General features: G+C 42.8%; 1 long non-coding RNA gene across 3 annotated transcripts in view; it reads left to right on the top strand.

Annotated features, from left to right (window-relative positions):
• LOC133040856 (uncharacterized) overlaps positions 1-22,234 on the top strand; it is a 49,701-nt gene that overhangs the window by 14,348 nt on the left and 13,119 nt on the right. For 2 of the 3 annotated variants that reach the window (XR_009689048.1, XR_009689046.1), the window contains exons 6-7: positions 10,199-10,298; positions 12,966-13,062. This is a non-coding gene — a long non-coding RNA (uncharacterized LOC133040856). Of the gene's footprint in view, positions 1-10,198; positions 10,299-12,965; positions 13,063-16,854; positions 17,395-22,234 lie in introns of those variants that run through there. The other variant, XR_009689047.1, reaches the window with a different exon arrangement.

Genomic DNA, 22,234 nt, shown 5'->3' with positions numbered 1-22,234 from the left:
TATTGCAGGAGGCATGGTCACCTATTCTCTAATGCTATGATGTGGGAATGATCACTGTTATTCAAGGTGAGGAAATAGAGGGTTTGCCAAAAAACCAACCCAGCACTCAGATCATGTTTTGGAGCTAATGGCTGATAAAGGCTCAGTTTGTGGCTTTATATATAAGGAGTTTATAAGTAATTTAAGTTTTTTTTAAAATGATGGGAGCAAATAAATAAATAAAAAGATGGGAGCAGAAGAGTTTTGGCATGATTATCCTAACAGAGAGAGGGTCTCTAGGCACTGCTCTCCTGGCCCTAAGCTAATCAACATCTAGAATGAAGACTTAGAGCATGTGTCAGAGGATCTGTAGTTAAAAAACAAACAAAAAACAAAATCTGAGAGAGTTATTATACTAAATTATACTTCTGGATAAGGATCCAGAAGACCTTAATGGTTTAAATGAGCAGCTAGATCTAAAATGGTGCTCCCCCTCCACATTTATGAAGCTAAGCCAATTCATTTAAGTCTTGTCGGATTCATAAATCCAACTTTATAAGGAGGAGAGGGAGAACTTGCTTTGTAGTGATTCATATAATTAACTGGCTCTGCGATGACACTTACTCTCTTGTATTCTAATTACTGATAAGAAGGAGGGGCAGTAAATGGCTGTGTCCAAAGATAAGACAATGACCCTAGCGACAGGGCAGCCTCGGGCAGTGGTCCAAACTACAGAACACCTCTCATTTACCAGGTATCTGGAGGAAATTACAGAAGTTATATGGAGGTAGTTGTAGTTCTTATGAGATCATAATTGTTCCTATATTATAGAGATATGGTGAAGATTTGAAAAAATAATAAATATAAAGAATTTAATGGTGCCTAGTACAAAATAGGGCTTCCCTGGTAGCTCAGACAGTAAAGAATTTGCCTGCAATTCAGGAGAACAGGGTTCAGTCCCTAGGTGGGGAAGATCCCCTGGAGGAGGGCATGGCAACCCACTCCAGTATTCTTACCTGGAGAGTCCTATGGAAAGAGGAGTCTGGAGGGCTACAGTCCATAGGGTTGCAAAGAGTCAAACATGTCTGAAGTGACTTATCAGGCAGACAGTACATAATAAGTACTTAATAAATATGAGTTATTATTTTCAATTCTTCCATATTATAAATGCCTGTGTTGTACATTTTCCTTTATGTGAAGTGTTTTCCTATTGAAGTTTATTTTCTTTAGCTAAATTCCCAAAAGTTAGATCACCAAATCAAAGGATATAAATAAAATCAAAGTGTATAAAGGGTATGATCTCTTCAAACTTCATGTGTATTGACAAAGTATATTCCTAAGAAATTATAACAGTATCTACCACAGCCAGCCACAACGTGATCGGATTTTCAGTACCATCACCAGCACTGGGTATTATTGGACTGGTTTTTAGAGATTGTGAGTGATGAGTGCTCAGCTGTGTCCGACTCTTTGAGACCCAGTATCCATTTCCTCCTCCTGTGGGATCAAACCAACCCAGGGATCGAGTCCAGGGATTGAACCTGTGTCTCCTGCATCTCCTGCATTGCAGGCGAATTCTTTACCCAACTGAGCGGACCACCTTATCCTTCTACAAATACTCATCCCCCAAGAATGAGTGAGTTGGGATAAGCTGGGAACTGGGCAGGGTCAAGCATCTATGCTGAATGACCTCAAAGGCAAGAAAGGGTGTCTAAGGATGAAGAGGGCAGAGGTAAGGAAGTAACGGAGGCCTGAGTGTTCCCAGGTGCTCACAGGGTCTGCAAGATGCACTTTGACCCTCCAAGAGTGCTGCAGATAAAGCATAGATAAGATAAGAAATCTCTGAGGCTTGAGTAACTAGCTGGTGCTGATGGAAGAAAAGAAGGGCAGGTGACAGGTGGGGAAAGCTCATGGAAGCCCAGCCCATGGACCCTGGCAGGCAGTGTGTGTTAAGAGTGATAAAAGGAAGGATAAAAAGCACGCCTTCCCACAGAGAAATTAGAAGAGATCTTCTGGGAGATTTGGAATCCCAAAATCCCTATAGTGAGACTATCCCAGGATTGAAAAGAGGTAGTGCTATGCAATATATATAGAGAGAAAGCAAGAAACTGAAAGTCCTAAGATTAGAGCCCAAAGAAATCCTATACCTGGTACGATGTTTGGGGAAAGGTAATGTCCAGGTATATGTGCTTGGCTAGGCCAGAAGCACAGGTCTCCCAGTGCTCCCATCAGCTCAGAAGTCTGTGGTCCTCATGCATTGCTTCTAACCCACACACTGAGACATAGGTGCATTCTCAGAGAATTAATGCTCAGCGTTTAAAATTGGAACTGACCAAGAAATGGGGGACCTGGAGTCAGTCACCTACTCATGGCATAAGGAAATGAAATCAAGCAGGACCCTGTGGGGCTCCTGGGCGTGGAAGCTTTTCCATGTCCCCTGTTCCTTATTTGTAGGGAACAGACTCTAGTCTCCATGACCTTTCCTGAGTCCCAAAGGGCAGATTCAAACAGCTGCTAATCAAGGAAGGGAGGGGATGCAGAGACAAGGGAGGGGCAGCTTTGAAATGATAGCTTTGGGGCAAGGTATTGATTCTACCTCAAGGGATATATCATAACAATATCTTTTGAGCTCTTTATAGCACTAAAGTGAAAGTGAAAGTGTTAGTCATTCTTTTCCACCCCAAGCACTGTAGCCCACCAGGCTCCTCTGTCCTTTGGATTTCCCAGGCAAGAATACAGGAGTGGATAACCATTCCCTTCTCCAAGGGATCTTCTTGACCCAGGGATCAAATCCAGGTCTCCTGCATTGCAGGCAGAACTAAAACCCCCAATAAATGGAAGACATAAGAGAAGACTGCCCAAGACCAGATTTTTCCAGAAAAACATCTATTTCTGGTTTATTGACTATGCCAAAGCCTTTGACTGTGTGGATCACAATAAACTGTGGAAAATTCTTCAAGAAATGGGAATACCAGACCACCTGACCTGCCTCTTGAGAAACCTGTATGAAGGTCAGGAAGCAACAATTAGAACTGGACATGGAACAACAGACTGGTTCCAAATAGGAAAAGGAGTACGTCAAGGCTGTATATTGTCACCCTGCTTATTTAACTTATATGCAGAGTTCATCATGAGAAATGCTGGACTGGAGGAAGCACAAGCTGGAATCAAGACTGTAAGGAGAAATATCGATAACCTCAGATATGCAGATGACACCACCCTTATGGCAGAAAGTGAGGAGGAACTAAAAAGCCTCTTGATGAAAGTGAAAGAGGAGAGTGAAAAAAATTGGCTTAAAGCTCAACATTCAGAAAACTAAGATCATGGCATCTGGTCCCATCACTTCATGGCAAATAGATGGGGAAACAGTGGAAACAGTGGCTGACTTTATTTTTGGGGCTCCAAAGTCACTGCAGATGGTGATTGCAGCCATGAAATTAAAAGACGTTTACTCCTTGGAAGGAAAGTTATGACCAACCTAGACAGCATATTAAAAAGCAGAGACATTACTTTGTCAACAAAGGTCCGTCTAGTCAAGGCTATGGTTTTTCCAGTAGACATGTATGGATGTGAGAGTTGGATTATAAAGAAAGCTGAGCGCTGAAGAATTGATGCTTTTGAACTATGGTGTTGGAGAAGACTCTTGAGAGTCCCTTGGACTGCAAGGGGATCCAATCAGTCCATCCTAAAGGAGATCAGTCCTGGGTGTTCATTGGAAGGACTGATGTTGAAGCTGAAACTCCAATACTTTGGCCACCTCATGCGAAGAGCTGACTCATTTGAAAAGACCCTGAGGCTGGGAAAGATTGAGGGCAGGAGGAGAAGGGGACGACAGAGGATGAGATGGTTGGATGGAAACCCCAACTGAATGGACATGGCTTTGGGTAAACTCTGGGAGTTGATGGTGGACAGGGAGGCCTGGTGTGCTGTGGTTCATGGGGTCGCAAAGAGTCCGACACACTGAGTGACTGAAATAAACTGAACTGAAGAGCCACTCATTAAGAGATTACCTGAAATCAGATTAAAGAAGTACAGGCCCTGCACACACCCTAATCTTATCAGCAACCCAGCCCTTGAACCATTGCTATAAAACTCCTTACCAAATCCTCCTGGGTGGGACACAAAGTTTTCAAGGGCAGGAGCCTGCTGTGTCCCCCTTTGCCTGGCAAGGTAACAAAGCTATTCTCTTCTACCACACCCCAAACTCTATCTCCAAATTCAATTCACTACTGGTACACAAAGTTTGAGTTTTTCACATCAGAAGTGATTTTCAAAATTTATAAGGCACAAGAATCACATGTATGTGTTGGCATGTGTTGTTGGTTAAATGCCAACTCCTAAGCCACCCCTCAGAGATGCATTTGGGTAGGTTTGAGTGGAGCCCAGAGATCTGTGCCTTAAACCTTCCTGATGATTCTGCTGTAAATAGTCAATGGGCTGCCCTTTGAGAGTCATCTGTGCTATGTGTTTGGTCTCTGTGAAACCTCTGAGTTTGATACTCACACACACCTCATGTGAAGCTCCTGGGAGGGACCTGGCCATTTCCAAACAGTAAGGGCCATGCAGAGATCTGAAGAGGCTATGTCTATGGACCTAAGAATGTGGCTTGCAGACTTCCAACTATAAGAGCATAATTAGCCAAGGGTCCCAGTTCTACATTTGAAATCAAGCCCTGGTGGTCCAGTGGCTAAGACTCCACACTCCCAATGCAGGGGTCCCAGGTTCGATCCCTGGTCAGGGTATTAGATCCCACAGGGCACAACTAAAGATCCTGCGTGCTGCAACTAAGACCTGGTGCAGTCAAAAAAACAAAAAAAACCAGCTACATCTACACCAGATCCTGTGCAGATCCCTGCAGTGACTGATCACATTGGATACCCACAAGGGATACCCAATCCTGGAGCACCCAGACTCCTCTGAAAGCCGACCTTGGCCCGAGGACTCAATGATGGCTTTGTTGAAATGTCCTTAGTGTGGGGTTGTCTAGGACTTTTCCACTCAATCTTCTTTCTCTCTCTCCTTCACTGGGGGTCAGGCATGCAGAGTCTGATGGCCCTCCAGCCTTATCTGACTTCCTATCTGTTTATTTCACAAAGGCTACTACAATCCTTGTACAATCCCTTACTACAATCCCTTCTATAATCCTTGCAACTTAATCCCGTCTTGCCGTCTGCTTCTCAGAGGACCTGACTAATAAATACAGTGGCCCTGAACACCCCTGAAATAGCCACTCGTTGGATACTGCCAAGTCAGAAAAACAGAGAATGATTTCAGAAGGCCTGTGTGGCTTGACCCACACAAGGGAGGCCCATATAGATGGTGTTGTTTTCTGATATGGCCCTGAGCACTCCAGCTGGGAGGGGTACCTACTGGTAGGAGAATACTAGCAACAGACCCATGGAAGGACAGTAAAGGGGGTTTTCAGAGTCCTGGGACCAGTCTTCAGAAGGATGAGAAGAATCGGACCACCTGAATGGATGAACTCAGAATCTTGAAAGCTAGCCCTTTCCCAAAACCACTAAATGAGATCTGGGAAAATAAAGCAAGAACCTTGACTGGTCCCACACCTTCCTTCCCCACCCTCAAACTCCAGGTGACTGAAGCCCCAGGGGCAATGGGTGGGCCTGGGGTGCCTCCAGCCTGGGGCTGGGCTCTGCTTTCCTGCCTTTTGCTCTCTGAGGCTCCATCCTCAGGAGCTGGCAGCCCGACAGGACATGTCAACCTCAGAGGGAAAAAGACAGGGTTGCCTCCAGAAACTCACACAGAAGAACAAGGAAGGACTCATTAATAGGCCAATGCCTGTGATTCCCCCTGACAGGGATGGGCTGGCTTGTGTGAAGTGCCAGCTCCACTGTGGACAATAAAGGACTTGCTGATTGTATGGCAGTAAGGGAAAGACACCTCTTCCTTCTGTGGGTGTATTTTCCCCGAGGGTTCTTGTTCCTTCTGAGGAAATCAGTGTGTGTGTATGTGTGTGTGTGTGTGTGTGTTCAAGCTCCCCAACTTCAGGCTCCAGCCTGTGAAGATGAATGTTGTGTTTAACTCCTTAGCAGGATACCGTGTGAGGTCAGTCACCCAGTGCTTGGGTGAAGGGTGGACTCAAGGCCTCAATCCAGGAGAAGAGAGGGGACCCTGGCACAGTGAAGTGAGCAGAAGGGGTGCAGACCAGCCCAATCCCCTTCTTGGGGATTGTTCTCTACTCTGGAGGAAAAATTGTACTTAGTGAATAGTTCAGACATTTCCCCACTGCACTGTAGCCCCCTTGAGGGTTTTCCTCGACTGACAGACTAACAGAGCTTCAGGAAACCCTGTGATGGGGAATGACCAGGCGGCAAAGGGGCAAGAAGGATGCCCCACAGGAGGGGCCAGGTTCCTCCCGGGTGCTGCTTCCTCCATATGCACCCAGTGAACTTGGGCTGGGAGGGCTTTGACCTGTGGTGGGGGTGGAAGCAGCAGCCAGGATTGTGAGGCAGGAGGGACATGGGGCAGTCAGCCTGCTATACATGAGAGAGAAAGAGAGAGAGAGAGAGAGAGAGAACCCCTGGAGAAACCGGTCATCCCTGTAACATGTGAGTCATAGCATGTCCTGCCTTCTTGACTTAAGACCCTCAAATGGCCTTCAATCACTCAGAGGAAAGAGCTAAGGTCTTTACAGTGGGCTGAAAGGCTGGTACTGGTAATATGTGTCTCTCAAAAAGGATATGCTGGGACTTTCTGGTGGTCCAATGGATAAAACTCCATGCTTCCACTGCAGGGGGCCTGGGTTTGATCCCTGGTCAGGAAACTAGATCTCACGTGCTGCAATTTGACAATACCACATGCTGCGGTAAAGAGCAAAGATCCTGTGAGCCGCAACTAAGACCTAATGCAGTGAAACAAATAAGTATAATTTTTTTTAAGATATGTTGAAGTCCTAGCCCCTAGGACCTCAGAATGTGGTCCGATTTGGAGACAGGGTCTTTCTAGAGGTCATCAAGTTAAAATGAAGTCATTATGAAAAGAGGGCATCCAGACACACGTGCGTGAACAGGCAGAAAGCCGCAAGAAGATGGGAGTGATGCTACCACAAGCCAGGGAACCACCAGAATCCAGCAGGGAGGCCTGGAGCATCCTTCTCTGTCTCCTTCAGAGGGAGCTTGGCCCTGCTGACCCCTACCTCTCAGGCTTCCGGCTTCCAGAACTCGATACATTTCTGTTGATGAAGCCACTCAGCTTGTGGTACTTTGGCATGATGACCCTTGAAAACTAACACAAAGGCTCATACAACTGTCCCCCTGAATGCTTGCCTCTTCTTACTCTCCCCCTAGCGCAACCGGCCTCCTGCTCTGCAGATTCACGGGTGCCCCTCTACCTCAGGGGCCTGTAAAGCTGTCCTCTCTGCCTAGAAAGTTCTTCCTGCAGAAATCTGCCTGGCTTCCTTCCTCTCGTCCTTCAAGTCTTTACATAAACATCGCCTTCTCAGCGTGGGTTTTCCTCACCACTTGCTAAAAACAGAAACCTTCTCTCCACCCATACCTTCTGATTCCTTACTCCCTTCTGTTCCTTCCCCATCTCCCTTATCACCTAGTAAACTGCAGACTTTCCTTAATTATTACCCTTATTGCTTCTTGTCTGTTCTCCCCCCATAAGAAATTGCATTCTTACCAGGACAGAGATTTTTGTCCCTTTAGTTCCCTAATTGCCTAGCACAGTGTCTGGCACATTTTCTTGTTTGGTCACCAAGCTGTGTCCAACTCTTTTGTGATCCCCTGAACTGTAGCCCACCAGGTTCCTCCATCCATGGGATTTCCCAGATAAAAATACTGGAGTGGGTTGCCATTTCCTTCTCCAGGGGATCTTCCTGACTCGGGGATCAAACCCGAGTTTCCTGTGTTGGCAGACAGATTCTTTACCACTGATACAAGACACTTGATACATATTGAGCGAATGCATGACCTTGAGTGGCTGGGATGTGTGAGTGTATGTATGGGTTTCAGTGCTCATGAATATGTCCACTCCATGCTAAGTGCTGCCTGAAACCCATAGAATGTTCTCGACAGCCCACAGGGTAAGAACTATGGTCCTCATTCTACATAAATGAGGAAATTAAGACTCATAGGGGTTCAGGGCCTTGCCTATGCTGGTGCAAACCAGAACACTGGAACCCATGTTCACAGTCCAGGCTTCTGACTCTGAAGCTACACCAGCTCTTCCCTGGGCATTGCCAGGGGCTCCATCTGAGCGAGAATGCTCCCAGTCTAGTTTGCTAGGGCTCAGGGTTGGGGACCAGGGCAGCTGCCACTCTGCTGCCCAAGGAAAGCATTCCCCAGTGCCACGGCTGGCCGCAGCCCAGCTGGTTTTCTCTCAAGCATCCAGGCTTGGCTCCCTGGCGATCAGTTGGGTCCAGATCGCTCTGGATCTGCCACTCACACGTGTGCTGGGGAGGGTGAGAGAAAGAGAAGATGAGAGAGGGCAGTAAATGAGGGCAGGGTGAAGCAGGCTGTTGACATTCTAGACTTGCCAGGAGCCAACTGGGCCGGGAGACTGGTGTCCCTGGCTGTGCTCGGCAGGCACCCAGTGGGCAGAAATCCCATTGCCGGGCCCTCCTGGGGTGGGGGGCAAGAAGGGCAGACTGTAGCTCTGTAGTTGTATTGTGATGGCGAAGGAGGAAACAAGAGCAGCTGATCCAGCCTGGATCGGGGGTGCCCACGTGCACACAGATAGGCCTTTGTGTCCTGGGCCCAGACAACAGGGCACATTCTTCCCCCACCTCCGTGACGTCCTTCACGGACATGTCCCCGGAGCGAGTTTTCAGAGGCTTAATCAGCTGTGGATCAAATGAGAAGGCGTTCCCTCCACGACCCCCTCTGTGCCCAGGCTGCACCTTCTCTGTGTCGTCTCCAGCACAGAGTGGGTGGCCGACCCCAGCCCTGCGCCGGGTCTGCTTACAGGCCTCCCTGTGCAGCTGCAGGCCTCTGACCTCAGGCCTGGGAATCTCAGAGCGCAAGAGCTGGATGGGCCCCAGAGCAAGTCCAGCCCCAGGTGTTCAGGGTGAGGGGACAGAGTCAGGGCTTCCCAGGCGGCTCAGTGGTAAAGAATCCACCTGCAATGCAGGCGATGAAGGAGACTCAGGCTCAGTCTCTGGGTCGGGAAGATCTCCTGGAGGAGGAAATGGCAACCCACTGCAATCCTCTTGTCTGGAGAATCTCATGGACAGAGGAGCCTGGAGGGCTATTAATACAGTACTTGGGGGTCACAAAGTTGGACAGGACTGAGCATGATGGAGTCAGAGATGCAGCCACACTCAGGCCCAGAGCCCCCACCCCCACCCCACCCCGCTCCCGAGCAGTGTCCTTCCTGGGAACAGGGCAATGTTGCCCTGGGAAATTGGTGGTTACAGCAGCCCCGCCTCAGGGCCTGGACCATCTGCCGGAGATGCCTGAGGGGGAGGGGCTCTTCCTGAGAACACACGTGACTCTTAGCAGGACTCCCAGTCCTGCCTGACTGCTTTCCAAAGCCAGTGGCTTTACTTACCCAAGCCAAACGCAGGGAACAGAAAGCACCCCAGGATGTTGCTTGTCCTGCTTAGCTACGCTGTAAGTCTACGAGGGAGCAGCCACCTGTAAGCGCATGCTCTCTGGATGTGGAATACATCCCAGAAACACCAATATGGCTACTGCTATGGACTGAAGGTTTGTATCTCCCCTAAACTTTTATGTTAAAGTCCTAAAATTTCCTCTGTGATGGTATTTGAGATGGGACCTTTGGGCAGTGATTAGATTTAAATGAGGTCATGAGGGTGAGTCCCCCATTAGGGAATTAGTGCCCTTGTAAGAAGACATGGAGACCAGAGCTCTCTTTCTCTCTCTACTATGTGAGGACACAGTAAGAAAGTGGTCATCTGAAAGTCAGGGAAAGAGCCCCTTTACAGACACTTAGGCCTTCCCTGGTGACTCAGCAGTAAAGAATTTGCCCACAATGCAGGAGATGCAGGTTCAATTCCTGGGTTGAAAAGACCCCCCGAAGACGGAAATGGCAACCCTCTGCAGTATTCTTGCCTGGGAAATCCCATGGACAGAGGATCCTTGTGGGTTCAGACTAAACAACATCCCAGGTACTAAAGCTGCAAGCACCTTGTTCCTGGACTTAGAGTGTCCAGAACTGTGAGAAATAAATACGTGTTATGTTTTGTTATAGCAACTCTTGCAGACTAAGACAGCTGCCTTCCCTGTTTCTCTAGGTCATGCTTTCAGAGTCGAAAGACCTGGGTTCTATTCCCGAGTATGGCAACTTCAAACTGCAAGATCTTGGAAAAGAAGTCACCCTCTCTAACCCTTCAGGTAAAATGAGGCTTATGATCTCTGCCCTGGGTACCTCTCAGACCACTGTGAAGAATCAAATAAAACAATGCAAGTGAAATACTGTTAGGAGAGTGACAATGACTGCAACTACTACCATTATCACTTCATACTATTATTCCTGCTACTGCCAACAATAGTGGCCAAGCCCTGAGCTGCTGCTTCAGATGCCAGACATTGTCTTACTGACTTCCAATATAAAGACTCTTCATACTTGAAAATGTGTGAAAGCATAAAACTAAGTTTAAATTATATATTTGTGTTGGTTACAATAGTGTTTAAATGCATTTTAAAATGTTCCATGTAGAATTTATTTTTTCTATCAAAAAACACTTGGGCATAGATAAAAAAAAAAAAAAAACAACAGCTTGGCATCCTTCTGGATTTACAGCCCTCCTGCAACAACTGTAGTTTCTGTTGTTCAACTAAATCCTCTAAATACTCTATGATGTGGGTAGTTTCCTCATTTTACAGACAGAAATAATGAGGATCAGCAATACCACACACTTAGGAAATAGTGGAGCCAAGATCCAATAACAGATTGACTCCAAATTTTGTGCCCTTCCCCCTGCACTACACCAAACATCTTCCAAATCTAGAAAAAGCTAAGCACATCTTCAGCTTAGATGGGGCCTTCCCAGGTGGCACTGGTGGTAAAGAACATGATTGAACACAGGTTCAATCCCTGGGTTGGGAAGATCCCCTGGAGAAAGACATGAAAATGCACTTCATTATTCTTGCCTGGAGAATCCCTTAGACAGAGGAGCCTGGTGGGCTATAGTCCATAGGGTCAAAAAGAGTTGGACACATCAAGTGACTTAGCACACATAGCTTAGCACACACACACTTAGCACACGAAGCTTAGATGATTGATTTGAGACTTTCCCTCTTTTCTAATGTATGTATTAGTGTTATAAATTTCCCTGTAAACACTGCTTTAAAAAAACTAAACTATAGTTGATTTACAGCATCATCTTTGTTTTAGGTATATAACAGCAACTCAGCATTTTTAAAGATTATACCTCATTTAACATCACCACAAAATAGTGGTTGTATTGTGCTGTATAATACCTCCCTGTAGCCTATTCATTTTTTTAGTGATCCTTTTATTTTTTTTTAATTTATTTTTAATTGGAGGATAATTGCTTTACAATATTGTGTTGACTACTGCCATATATCAGCATGAATTGGCCATAAGTATATATATGTCCCCTCCCTCTTGAACCTTCTCCCACCCCTGTAGTTGTTACAGAGCACAGGTTAAGCTCCCGGCATCATGTAGCAAATTCCCCCTCAGTATCTACTTTACTTATGGTAATGTATAGGTCTATGTTCTGACGCTACTCTCTCAATTCATCTCACCTTCTCCATTCATTTTATGACAGTACTTTGTACCTCTCAATCCCTAATCCCACCTCATCTCTCCCCACTGGTAACCACCAGTCTGTTCTCAGTATCTGTGAGTCTGTTTCTGTTTTACTGTGCTATATTTTAATTACATTTAGTTTCAAATAGTTTAAAAAATCTCCCTTGAGAGTTTCTCTTTGATTTATGGATTATTTAGAACTGTGTTAATTAGTTTTCAACTTTGGGGCATTTTCCTGTTTTCTTTCTGTCACTGATTACCAGTTTGAGTTCCTTGTGTATTTTTTTCACTTCTGTATTTTTTCTGTATTTTTCATTCTGTATTTTTTTCAATTCTTTTTAGTGTGTTGAAATTTATTTTATGGACCAGGATAAGATCTACTGATATCTTTGTTTAATGGACACTTGAAAAGTAAACATATTTTGCTATTATTGGGTGGAGTATTATATAAACAGTGATTAGGTTCTGTTTTTTGATGGTGTTGCTGAGTTCTCTATCCTTTCTGATTTCATATCTAGTTGTTCTATCAATTGTTAGAAGGGTGCTGAAATCTCCAACTATAATTATGGGTTTGTCCGTTTCTCCTTTCAGTGCTATTAGTTCCTGCGTAATTTGCATCCACATTGTTTGGTGCACACCCATTTAGGATTTCCACATCTCCTTGGTAGACTGACCCTCTTATTATAATGTAATTATAATTATATCTAATCTAACATAATCTATAACATATATATATTATATTATATTTTTATATATTTATATATAATTATATATATATTATAATCTATAATCTATAATGTATATCTAATCTATAATGTAATTATAATTATATCTAATCTAATTAAATCTAATTATAACATAATGTCCATCTCTGATTCTGGTAATTTTATTTGCTCTGAAGTCTACTTTACCCTATATTGATATAGTCTCTCCTACATATTACTTAATGTTTGTATGATAAATATTTTCACATCATTTTGCTTTCAACCTGTTTACATTATATTTGAAGTGAGTGTCTTATGGACATTATGTAGTTGATTTTTTTTTTTTACTTCACTCTGCTAATCTGCCTTTTAATTGATGTAGTCGATCTATTTACATTTAATGTAAATACTAATGTTAGGACTTAAGTCTTCCATTTTATTTTTTGTTGCCTGTTTTTTCTCTCTGATTTTCATTTCTATGTTTTCTTTTTCCTGCAGTCCTATGGGTTACTAAACCATTTTTTAGGTTTCCATTTTTATTTACCTATCTTGTCTTCAAGTGTATCTTCTTGTGCTTAGGGGCTTCCCAGGTGGTGCTAGTGGTAAAGAACCCTCCCGCCAATGAAGGAAACCTAAGAGACCACAGTCTACTGGTGCCATAATTTTACCAATTCAAGTAAGTGTAAAAACCTTACTCCCTTTTTTATCTGTTTACCCTCCCTTCTTTAATTATACTTTTCTTAGATATTTTCTCTACTTACTTAGAACCACATCAGAAGTGTTATAATTTGTGCTTCAATCATATAACCTAATTTAGAAGACTAAAGAGGAGTCTTTGCCCTCATATTATTGCTTACCATGCTTTTTTCCTCTTCCTGATATTCCAAGATTCCTTTGTTCATTGTTTCCTTCTATTAAAGAACCTCCTTTAGCCATTCTTTTAGGATAGGCCTGCTGGTGACGAATTACCTTAGTTTTACTTCATATGAAAATATCTTCATGTTCCCTCCATTCCTGAAGGATATTTTCCTTGGATACAGTATTCAAGGAATATTCTGGGTTAACATCTTCCAGCACTTGAGAAACTGTGCCACTTCATTCTGACCGCCATGGTTTCTTTTTCTTTTTTTTAATCTTTATTGGATGAAATGATTCCCACTCTTTTATTTTAAAAAATGTCCAATATTTCAAAAATTCCTGATCCATGTAGAGAAATTCCATTATATCATTTAAATAGATTTTAGTATATTGTTTTGTCTCTTGACAGACTAGTCCTATTTATCACTATTGGCTTCATGAGTAAGCTTTATTTAAGGTTTCATTATTTTTTAATTTTATTTTTTTAAATTTTTCATTTATTTTTATTAGTTGGAGGCTAATTACTTTACAATATTGTAGTGGTTTTTGCCATACATTGACATGAATCAGCCATGGATTTACATGTGTTCCCCATCCTGAACTCCCCTCCCACCTCTCTCCCCATCCCACCCCTCTGGGTCATCCCAGTGCACCAGCCCTGAGCACTTGTCTCATGCATCCAACCTGGACTGGCGATCTGTTTCACACTTGATAATATACATGTTTCGATCCATGGTTTCTAATAAGAAATCCTCTATCATTTGAACTCTTCTCCCCCTAGAGGTAAAAGATTGTTTCTCTCTGTGCTTTTAAGATTTTTTTTTCCTGTTTTTAGGTTTTTGAAGTTTTATGTCCTAGTGTGATTTTGGTTTTATCCTGTTTAGTATTTACTTACTTTCTTGAATCTGTGGGGTTTTATATTTTGCCAAGTTTGGGGGATTTTCAGTCAGTTCTTTGAGTACTTTCTCAGTTCAGTTCAGTCGCTCAGTCATGTCTGACTCTGCAACCCTATGGACTGCAGCACACCAGGCTTCCCTGTCCATCTCCAACTCCTGGAGCTTGCTCAAACTCATGTTCATCGAGTCTGTGATGCCATCCAACCATCTCATCCTCTGTCATCCCCTTTTCCTTCTGCCATCAATCTTTCCCAGCATTAGGGTTTTTTTCCAATGAGTCAGTTCTTTGCATCAGGTTGCCAAAGATCTGGAGCTTCAGCTTCAGTATCAGTCCTTCCATTGTATATTCAGGACTGATTTCCTTTAGGATTGACTGGTTTGATCTCCTTGCAATCCAAGGGACTCTCAAGAGTCTTCTCCAACACCACAGTTCAAAAGCATCAATTCTTCAGCACTCAGCCTTCTTTATGGTCCAACTTGCACATCCATACAAGACTACTGGAAAAACCATAGATTTGACTAGATGGATCTTTGTTGGTAAAGTAATGTCTCAGCTTTTTAATATGCTATCTAGGTTTGTCATAGCCTTTCTTCCAAGGAACAAGCATCTTTTAATTTCCTGGCTGCAGTCACCATCTGCAGTGATTTTAGAGCCCAAGAAAAGAAAGTCTGTCATTGTTTCCATTGTTTCCCCATCTATTTGCCATGAAGTGATGGGGCCAGATGCCATGATCTTAGTTTTTTGAATATTGAGTTTTAAGTAGCTTTTTCACTCTCCTCTTTCACTTTCATTAAGAGGCTCTTCAGTTCCTCTTCGCTTTCTGCCAGAAGTGTGGTACCATCTACATATCTGAGGTTATCGATATTTCTCCCAGCAATCTTGATTCCAGCTTGTGCTTCATCCAGCCTGACATTTTGCATGATGTACTCTGCATTTAAGTTAAATAAGCAGGGTGACAATATCAGCCTTGTTGTACTCCTTCCCCAATTTGGAACCAGTCTGTTGTTTCATGTCTGGTATTTTCTCAGACTTATTCTTTTTTTCCTCTCCCATTGGGACTCTTGTAGTACAAATGTTCAATCCTTTATTGTAGTCTGACTAGTGTCAAGATTCTGTTTATTTTTTCTCAGTGTATTTTACCTTTTGTTATTTGGAATGATGCTAATTTGGGTATTAAAAAGCAGAAACATTACTTTGTTGACAAAGGTCTGTATAGTCAAAGCTATGGTTTTTCCAATAGTCATGTATGGATGTGAGAGTTGGACCATGAAGAAAGCTGAGTGCTGAAGAATTGATGCTTTTGAATTGTGTTGGAGAAGACTCTTGGGAGTACTTTGGACTGCAAGGAGATCAAACCAGTCAATCCTAAAGGAAATCAATCCTGAATATTCTTTGGAGGGACTGATGCTGAAGCTGAAACTCCAATACTTTGGCCACCTGATGCGAAGAATGGACTCTGGAAAAGACCCTGATGCTAGGAAAGATTGAAGGTTGAAGGAGAAGGGAATGACAGAGGATGAGATGGTTGGATGGTATCACTGACTCAATGGACATGAGTTTAAGCAAACATTGGGAGATGGTGAAGGACAGGGAAGCCTGGTGAGCTGCAGTCCATGGGGCCACAAAGAGTCAGACATGACAGAGTATCAGAACAACAGAAATTACACAAATTTGTTGTTGTTCAATCTTCAAGCTCACTGATCCTTTCCTTTTCTCTTCCATTTTCTTGTTGAGCTTTTTATTTTAGTTATTGTAGTTTTCAGCCCTAAAATTTTCATTTGGCTCTTTATACCTTCTATTTCTTACTGAGACTGTTTATGTTTTCCTTTGTTTCAAGCATGTTAATAAATTTTTATGAGAGCTGGTTTAAAATCTTTGATATATAATTCAAAAGTTCTGTCACCTTGGTGTTGGCATCTATTGTCTCTCTTCATTCAGTGTGAAATCCCCATGGATCTTGGTATAATGAGTGATTTTTCTATTGAAACATGGACATTTGGAGTGTAGAGCTATGAAACTCTGGGTCTTATTGAAGCTTTCTGTTTTAACTGGCTTTCTCTGACACTGTTCCAGCATGGAAACAGAGGGTAAGAGGACTACATCTTTATAGCTAAGTGGGTATAGAAGACCTGATTCCCTGCTTGGTCTCTGCTGACACTTGAGGGCAGGGGTTCCTCATTAATGCTGGGCAGAGGTGGGAGCTCCAGCACCTCACTATGCCTCCACTGATGCCTTCTTGGTCGGAAGAGTTCAGATTGCTTCATTACTGCTCCCCCACATAGCCACCACAAGTCCCTTGGGGGCAGGTGGCCTTTTACCACTGGACGGTGATGAAAGTCCTGTCTCTCCGAGAGTCCTAACACTACCCCACTGGGAAGCAGGAGGGGCACCTTGTTACAAACCCTTGGATATCAAAGTTTAGGCTCTACATCTGACATTTGCTGTTGTGGGAGCTATAGTTTTTGCCATGGTGTCTGAAGTAGAACAGTTAATTCCTAAAAGTTTTCTCTCTTACAAGGTTGCCCTTTCCATGATCATTTGGCTAGAGACAGCAGACTTTTCTTAGAGCTTTTTTTTTTTTTTGGTTTGTATCCACTGGCATGCCTAGGGTGCAGCTTCTCCAGCACTCATGCTTAGATCTAACATGGGGAAAAAATCCCTTCTCTCAACTCTCAGAGAATCTTTTTGTGTTTCTTTTATATATAATTTCCAGGCTACTTCTCAGAAGAATAAGAAGAAGTACGCCATCTTCCCAGAAACAGACTTTGCTATGTAGCCTCTGAGACTGGCTTCTTTACTCAGCAGAAGGTTTTTGGGATTCATCTATTGATACCTGCTGTTGCGTCTATCAATAACTTGTTTTCTTTCCCTCTCTTTAACTGCTGAGTATGCTATTACATGTACCATTTTGTCTATACATTAATCTTTTGAAAGGCATTTTGCTTTTTTCTAGTTCGGGGGCTTATAGAGTTGCTATAAATATTCATGCACAGATTTCTGCATGAACGCAAGTTTTCATTTTTCTATGGTGAATACCCAGAAATAGAATTGCTAAATTCTATGTTGAACTTTATAGGAAATTGCTATCCTGTTTTCCAGAATGGCTGTGCCATTTTGCATTCTCACCAGTAGTATATGACAGTTCCTGTTACTCCATATCCTTACTCACAGTTGGTGTTTTTATTATTTTTATTTTAGCCATTCTAATGATTATATCTCATTGTGGTTTACTTTACATTTCCCTAATAGCTAATGACACTTGTTACTTTTTCCTGCACTTAATTGCTATCAACATATTTGCTTCAGTGAATTGTCTATTCAAGTCTTTTGCCCATTTTTCCCCACTGGCCTTTTTGTTTTTCTTTTTTTCCTGTTGAATATGAGTATTCTTTATGTATCCTGAATACAATAATAACCTTTTAATATTATAAAACTAAAGCAAAGAGAGAGAAAGAAGAGAGGAATAAGGCAATCTAATACAATCAGCTGTCACACCATAGCTTTCTGCCTGCAAAGTACTTCTCCTGAGGCTCAAACATGTAGCATTGGCCACATTAGGACATTTTCTACCACCAACAGAAGTCACAGCCTACTTAAAGTTCATGTTCCAAGTAACTGGAGTCTCTTCCCATGCCTCATTCTCTTCATAACTCACAAAATCCAATAAAGTAGGACACTGGGCTTAAACACTTGATGAGTACTTGTTTTCACATTGTGATCTCCTAGATAACAGGGACTATGTCTGCTTCATTTTGCTTTTTCCTAGAACCTAGCTCTTTTCTGCATTCATTCAAATAATATTTATTTAGTTCCCTTGGGTGCCAGGCATTTTCTACTGAAAATACAATGATGAATAAAACAGAAATTGTTCATGGACTCATGTTCTTTCAGAATTAAGACTGGAATATAGTAGACGCCTATGCTGTGTGGTTATTTTCACATTTCTTGTTAAAAAATTTCCCCCTGGAGTTAATTGCCTTTAAAAAAAATTGTTGGTCTATTTCCATTTTGTTTCATTTAATTAAATTCTCTAAAAATTATACCAAATTCCCATCAATAGTTTTCATATGCTCAAACACATCTATTTCCCTGTTTTTCCTGGGTATTTCTTAAGGAAAGTCCTCTGTGTTCTTTTCCAACTGGACTAAGTGCTCTCCAGGGCTGAAATATGTCTGTTTTTCTAAGTCTTCCTTTATAACCTAGGTTCTTAGATACCAAGTTTTTTTCTTTTTAATTTACTCTTTATTTTTCTAGAGTGCATGCTCCAGTACCTTTAAAAAAAAAAAGTGTGAAGTTATTTTTAAATCCATTCATGTCCCAAAATGAATTACTCCATTCTCATATTTGATTAATAGTTTAGCTGGATATAGAAACCTAGATCAAAAATAATTTTCCCTCCAATGTTTTGATGCATTTCTTCATTTTATTCTAGTTTCTAGCTGTTGAGATGTCTGATAACTTTCTGATTCTTGATCTTTTGCATGGTCCTCTTTTTCTCTCCAGAAGAATACAGGAACTTCTTTTTTGTCTTCTGTTCAGAAATTTAACAATATAGTACATTGGTCTGGGATTTTATGCATTCATTGTAGCAGACATTCCAAGGCCTCTTTCATTCTGAAGACATGTGTTTTAGCTTGCAGAAATGTTCTTCATCTCCTCTCCCCTGATTTAATTTTCTCTCTTTCAGAAACTCCTATTAGCCTGATGTTGAACACTTTTATATAATATATACCTGGATTTGTACAGAGAAGGGAGACAACATGCCAACAAGCCAGATCCTAGTTGGATTTACTTCTTTCTCCCTCCACTCTTTTTGCTTTCCTGTGTCATTTTTGACAATGACCATTTTATTTATTTCAAAATTTTAAAAATTGGAATATCATTTCTTTACAATGCTGTGTTAGTTTCTGCCGTACAACAACGTGAATCAGCCACATGCATTCTTATATACCGTCCCTCTTGAGATTCCCTCCAATCCCTCACTCCCATTCCACCCCTCTAAGTCATCACAGAGCCCCGAGCTTGGCAAAAACCATTTTAAAGTGGAAGTTATTGCTGCCCCACTCCCATGGCTCAATGTCGTGTTTGTCCAGTTCAGATGATGTAGATGTTTGTCCTGACATCCATCCATCCTATTATCATTTCATAGGATTTTCTTTAGGATAAGTCCCCTTGAAGCATCCTGTGTGTTCAGAGTACTCTGAGAGAAGTCATTTTTCCAGGAGCCAGTGGGAGTGGAGGATGGGGGGGGGGGGGGAGTGTGTCCTCAGTGACCTGCTGTGATGGTGACCAGCAGGAGACCTTGCCTGGAAGTGGGCAGAGGCATGAAAGGGCACCCTGGGAGGGGGCATGTGAGGCCATCATTCCCTCCTGCTCCTCTGTAAGGGTGCCCCTAGCCGGTATGTTTGGATAAAGAGTCCTGGCCCTTTTGAAAACAGGATGTCATCCCTGACTATTAAAAATTGCCCTGTGTGCCTGCCATCCTGCCTGACCACAATCCCTGAGTTTTGGATAATTCAGTCTCTTGCTCCTTAGCACTTGTTCCAACAACCCCTGTAATAAGTTCCTCAGGAAACTTGGTGTCCTAGAGCTCCACTTACAATACTTCTTTCTGAGGAAGGGCTCTGAGGGCTGTAGGAAGGAGCAAACTGCAGGCTGCAGAAGAACAGGCTGCAGTTTCCTCTGAGTGTAACGCGGGTGCTGAGTTGTTCTTTGATTTTTTTTCCCTTCCTCCCAACTCGAAGCAAAGCTCGCTTGCTTTCCTAAAGAAGTGGCCAAAGAAATGTGTGCTAACTGTGGACTCCATTTCTAGACTGGCCCCAGTCTAACTCAGCTCATGAGAGGGTTACCCCAAACCCGGGGTCAAGGCTGTGCCTCTGGTTATATTTTGGCAAACCTTTTAGAAAGGACAGGCAGGACCCACTCTGTCCTCTCCCTGGCTTGCAGATGACTCTCCAGCAAAGCACCACCCAAAACTCAGCCAGATCCTAAACCTGACCTTCGGCCTGCTCCCATCCATACAACATTCAGAGGCGGATTACAGAACCCTGGGTCATGCTCAGGAGGGGCTGAGCTTCCTGCAGTGGTTGAACTGCATGTGGTCACAGGCCAGGGCTGCAGATCAAGACCTATGTCTGCTCAGCTGGGCTTTGCCATTAGTTTGCTATTCAACTTGGGCCAAAAACCAAACCAATCACAGCCTCAGTTTCCTCATGTGAAAACAAGGGAAATTTTTCTCCCTACAGTTTGATTTGCAGTGAGACACATGTTCCTGTTTGAATCTTAGCGTTATTGCTTATTCACTGTGCAACTGAGGGTGAATTATTAATTTTCTCATCTGTACAAATGTAGAAAATAAATGCAGTAAACATAGTTGTTATAAGGAGTAGAACAGTATTGTAAGCTTTAACACAAGGTTGAAATAACCACTATCACCCACCTCTGGAAGGTTCTAGTCCTTTCCCCCCTCCACACCACATCACTGACTCATATGTGCTCCTCTCAGATCTAACTTGACATATGACTGTTGCCTGGAATATATTTAGTAAATTGAAAAGGAAAAAAAGGCCAATATTTTTTCTCAAACACTAACTGTTCTCAATATTTTGGATCTTTTTGATTCTGTCTTTTACATATGACTCAGTGATTGGAACAGTGTCATACATATATTTGACATTTAGAAAACATTTGCCAAATAAACAAATTTAACAAAGATATGTTGAGAAATTGGGGTGCAGTTATTATGGATAAGTGAATTAAACAAAAATATGATGTTACTTTTTCTGCCTACTAAGTTTGCTCATGCACAAGCCAGGAACCTGGGTATCTTTCTTGGGTCCTCCCACTCCACCACCTTCCATGGCCAATTGATCAAGACATTTGGTTCATTCTACCTCCTCATTATCTCTCAGGGTTTCCCTGGTAGCTCAGAGGCAAAAAATCCTCCTGCCAATGCAGGAGATGTGGGTTTGATCCCAGGGTTGAGAGGATCCCCTGGAGAAGAAAATGGCAACCCACTCCAGTATTCTTGCCTGGGAAATCCCATGGACAGAGGAGCCTGGCGGGCTTTAGTCCATGGGGTCATAAAAGAGTCAAAAACAACTTAGCAGCTGAACTACAATTATCTCTCAAGATTGTCCTCTCAACTCCAAACCCTGCACTGCATCCCAGTCCAAGCTGGCTGTCTACCCCACAGCCTCCTCATTAAATAACCTATATCATCTTTCAAACTCCAGCTGGATCCTCCCATTCTCTTGCTTAAAATCCTTCAGTGGCTTCCCAATCTCTGTAAAGTGATTTCCAAACTCAGCTAATTATGAGAACACTTTGGGAAGAACGTTAAAAAAATCAAATCTCAAAAAAAAAAAAAAAAAAAAAATCAAATCTCTGATGGTGGGTCCTAGGATCTGTGTGCCTTGAAAGTTGCCCAAATGACCTTGATGATCAGTCAAATTTGGGAACCCTAGGTTTCCAGGCTAAAAACCCAATGTCTGGACTTCCGTGGTGCTCCAATGGCTAAGACTCCTCACTCCCAGTGCAGGGGGCCCAGGTTCATTCCCTGGTCAGGGAACTAGTCCCACATGTTGCAAATTAAGAGTTTCCATGCTGTAACTAAAGGCCCCATGTGCCGCAACTAAGACCCAATGCAGCCAAATAAATACATATTAAAAGAAAAATAAACTCTGAAATCACACATTGCTCAGAACAAATAAAAACTCCATATTTGAAATCTTTCTTATTAAAAAACAAATAAACCCAATGCCTTTGCGTGATGTGGAAGGTTTTCCATGACAACCTTCTCTCCCCGCCGTCCTCTTTAGTATCCTTTCAGGTCTCCTCCCCCTCTTGAATGTTATGCTCCATCCAGCACAGCTGAAAGCTGACAGTTCTCATATATGACGTTATTCCATCTCTGCTTTGAGCATTCTACCCCTTCTTCTCTCAATGCACTTCTCTACCCTACCCGCTGATAATTCCTATTTATCCTTTCAACTTCATCTCAGCCATCAAGGAGTTCATATAGAATGGCTCCATTTATATAAAGCTTAAAATAGGCAAAACAAATCTATGCTTCAGGGCCAGGAAACTGGCTA

The sequence above is a fragment of the Dama dama genome, chromosome 20 (assembly GCF_033118175.1).
Source record: "Dama dama isolate Ldn47 chromosome 20, ASM3311817v1, whole genome shotgun sequence".
NCBI lineage: Eukaryota > Metazoa > Chordata > Mammalia > Artiodactyla > Cervidae > Dama > Dama dama.
The sequence above is the reverse complement of the archived record's forward strand: the minus strand, read 5'-3'. Positions and strand labels throughout refer to the sequence as shown.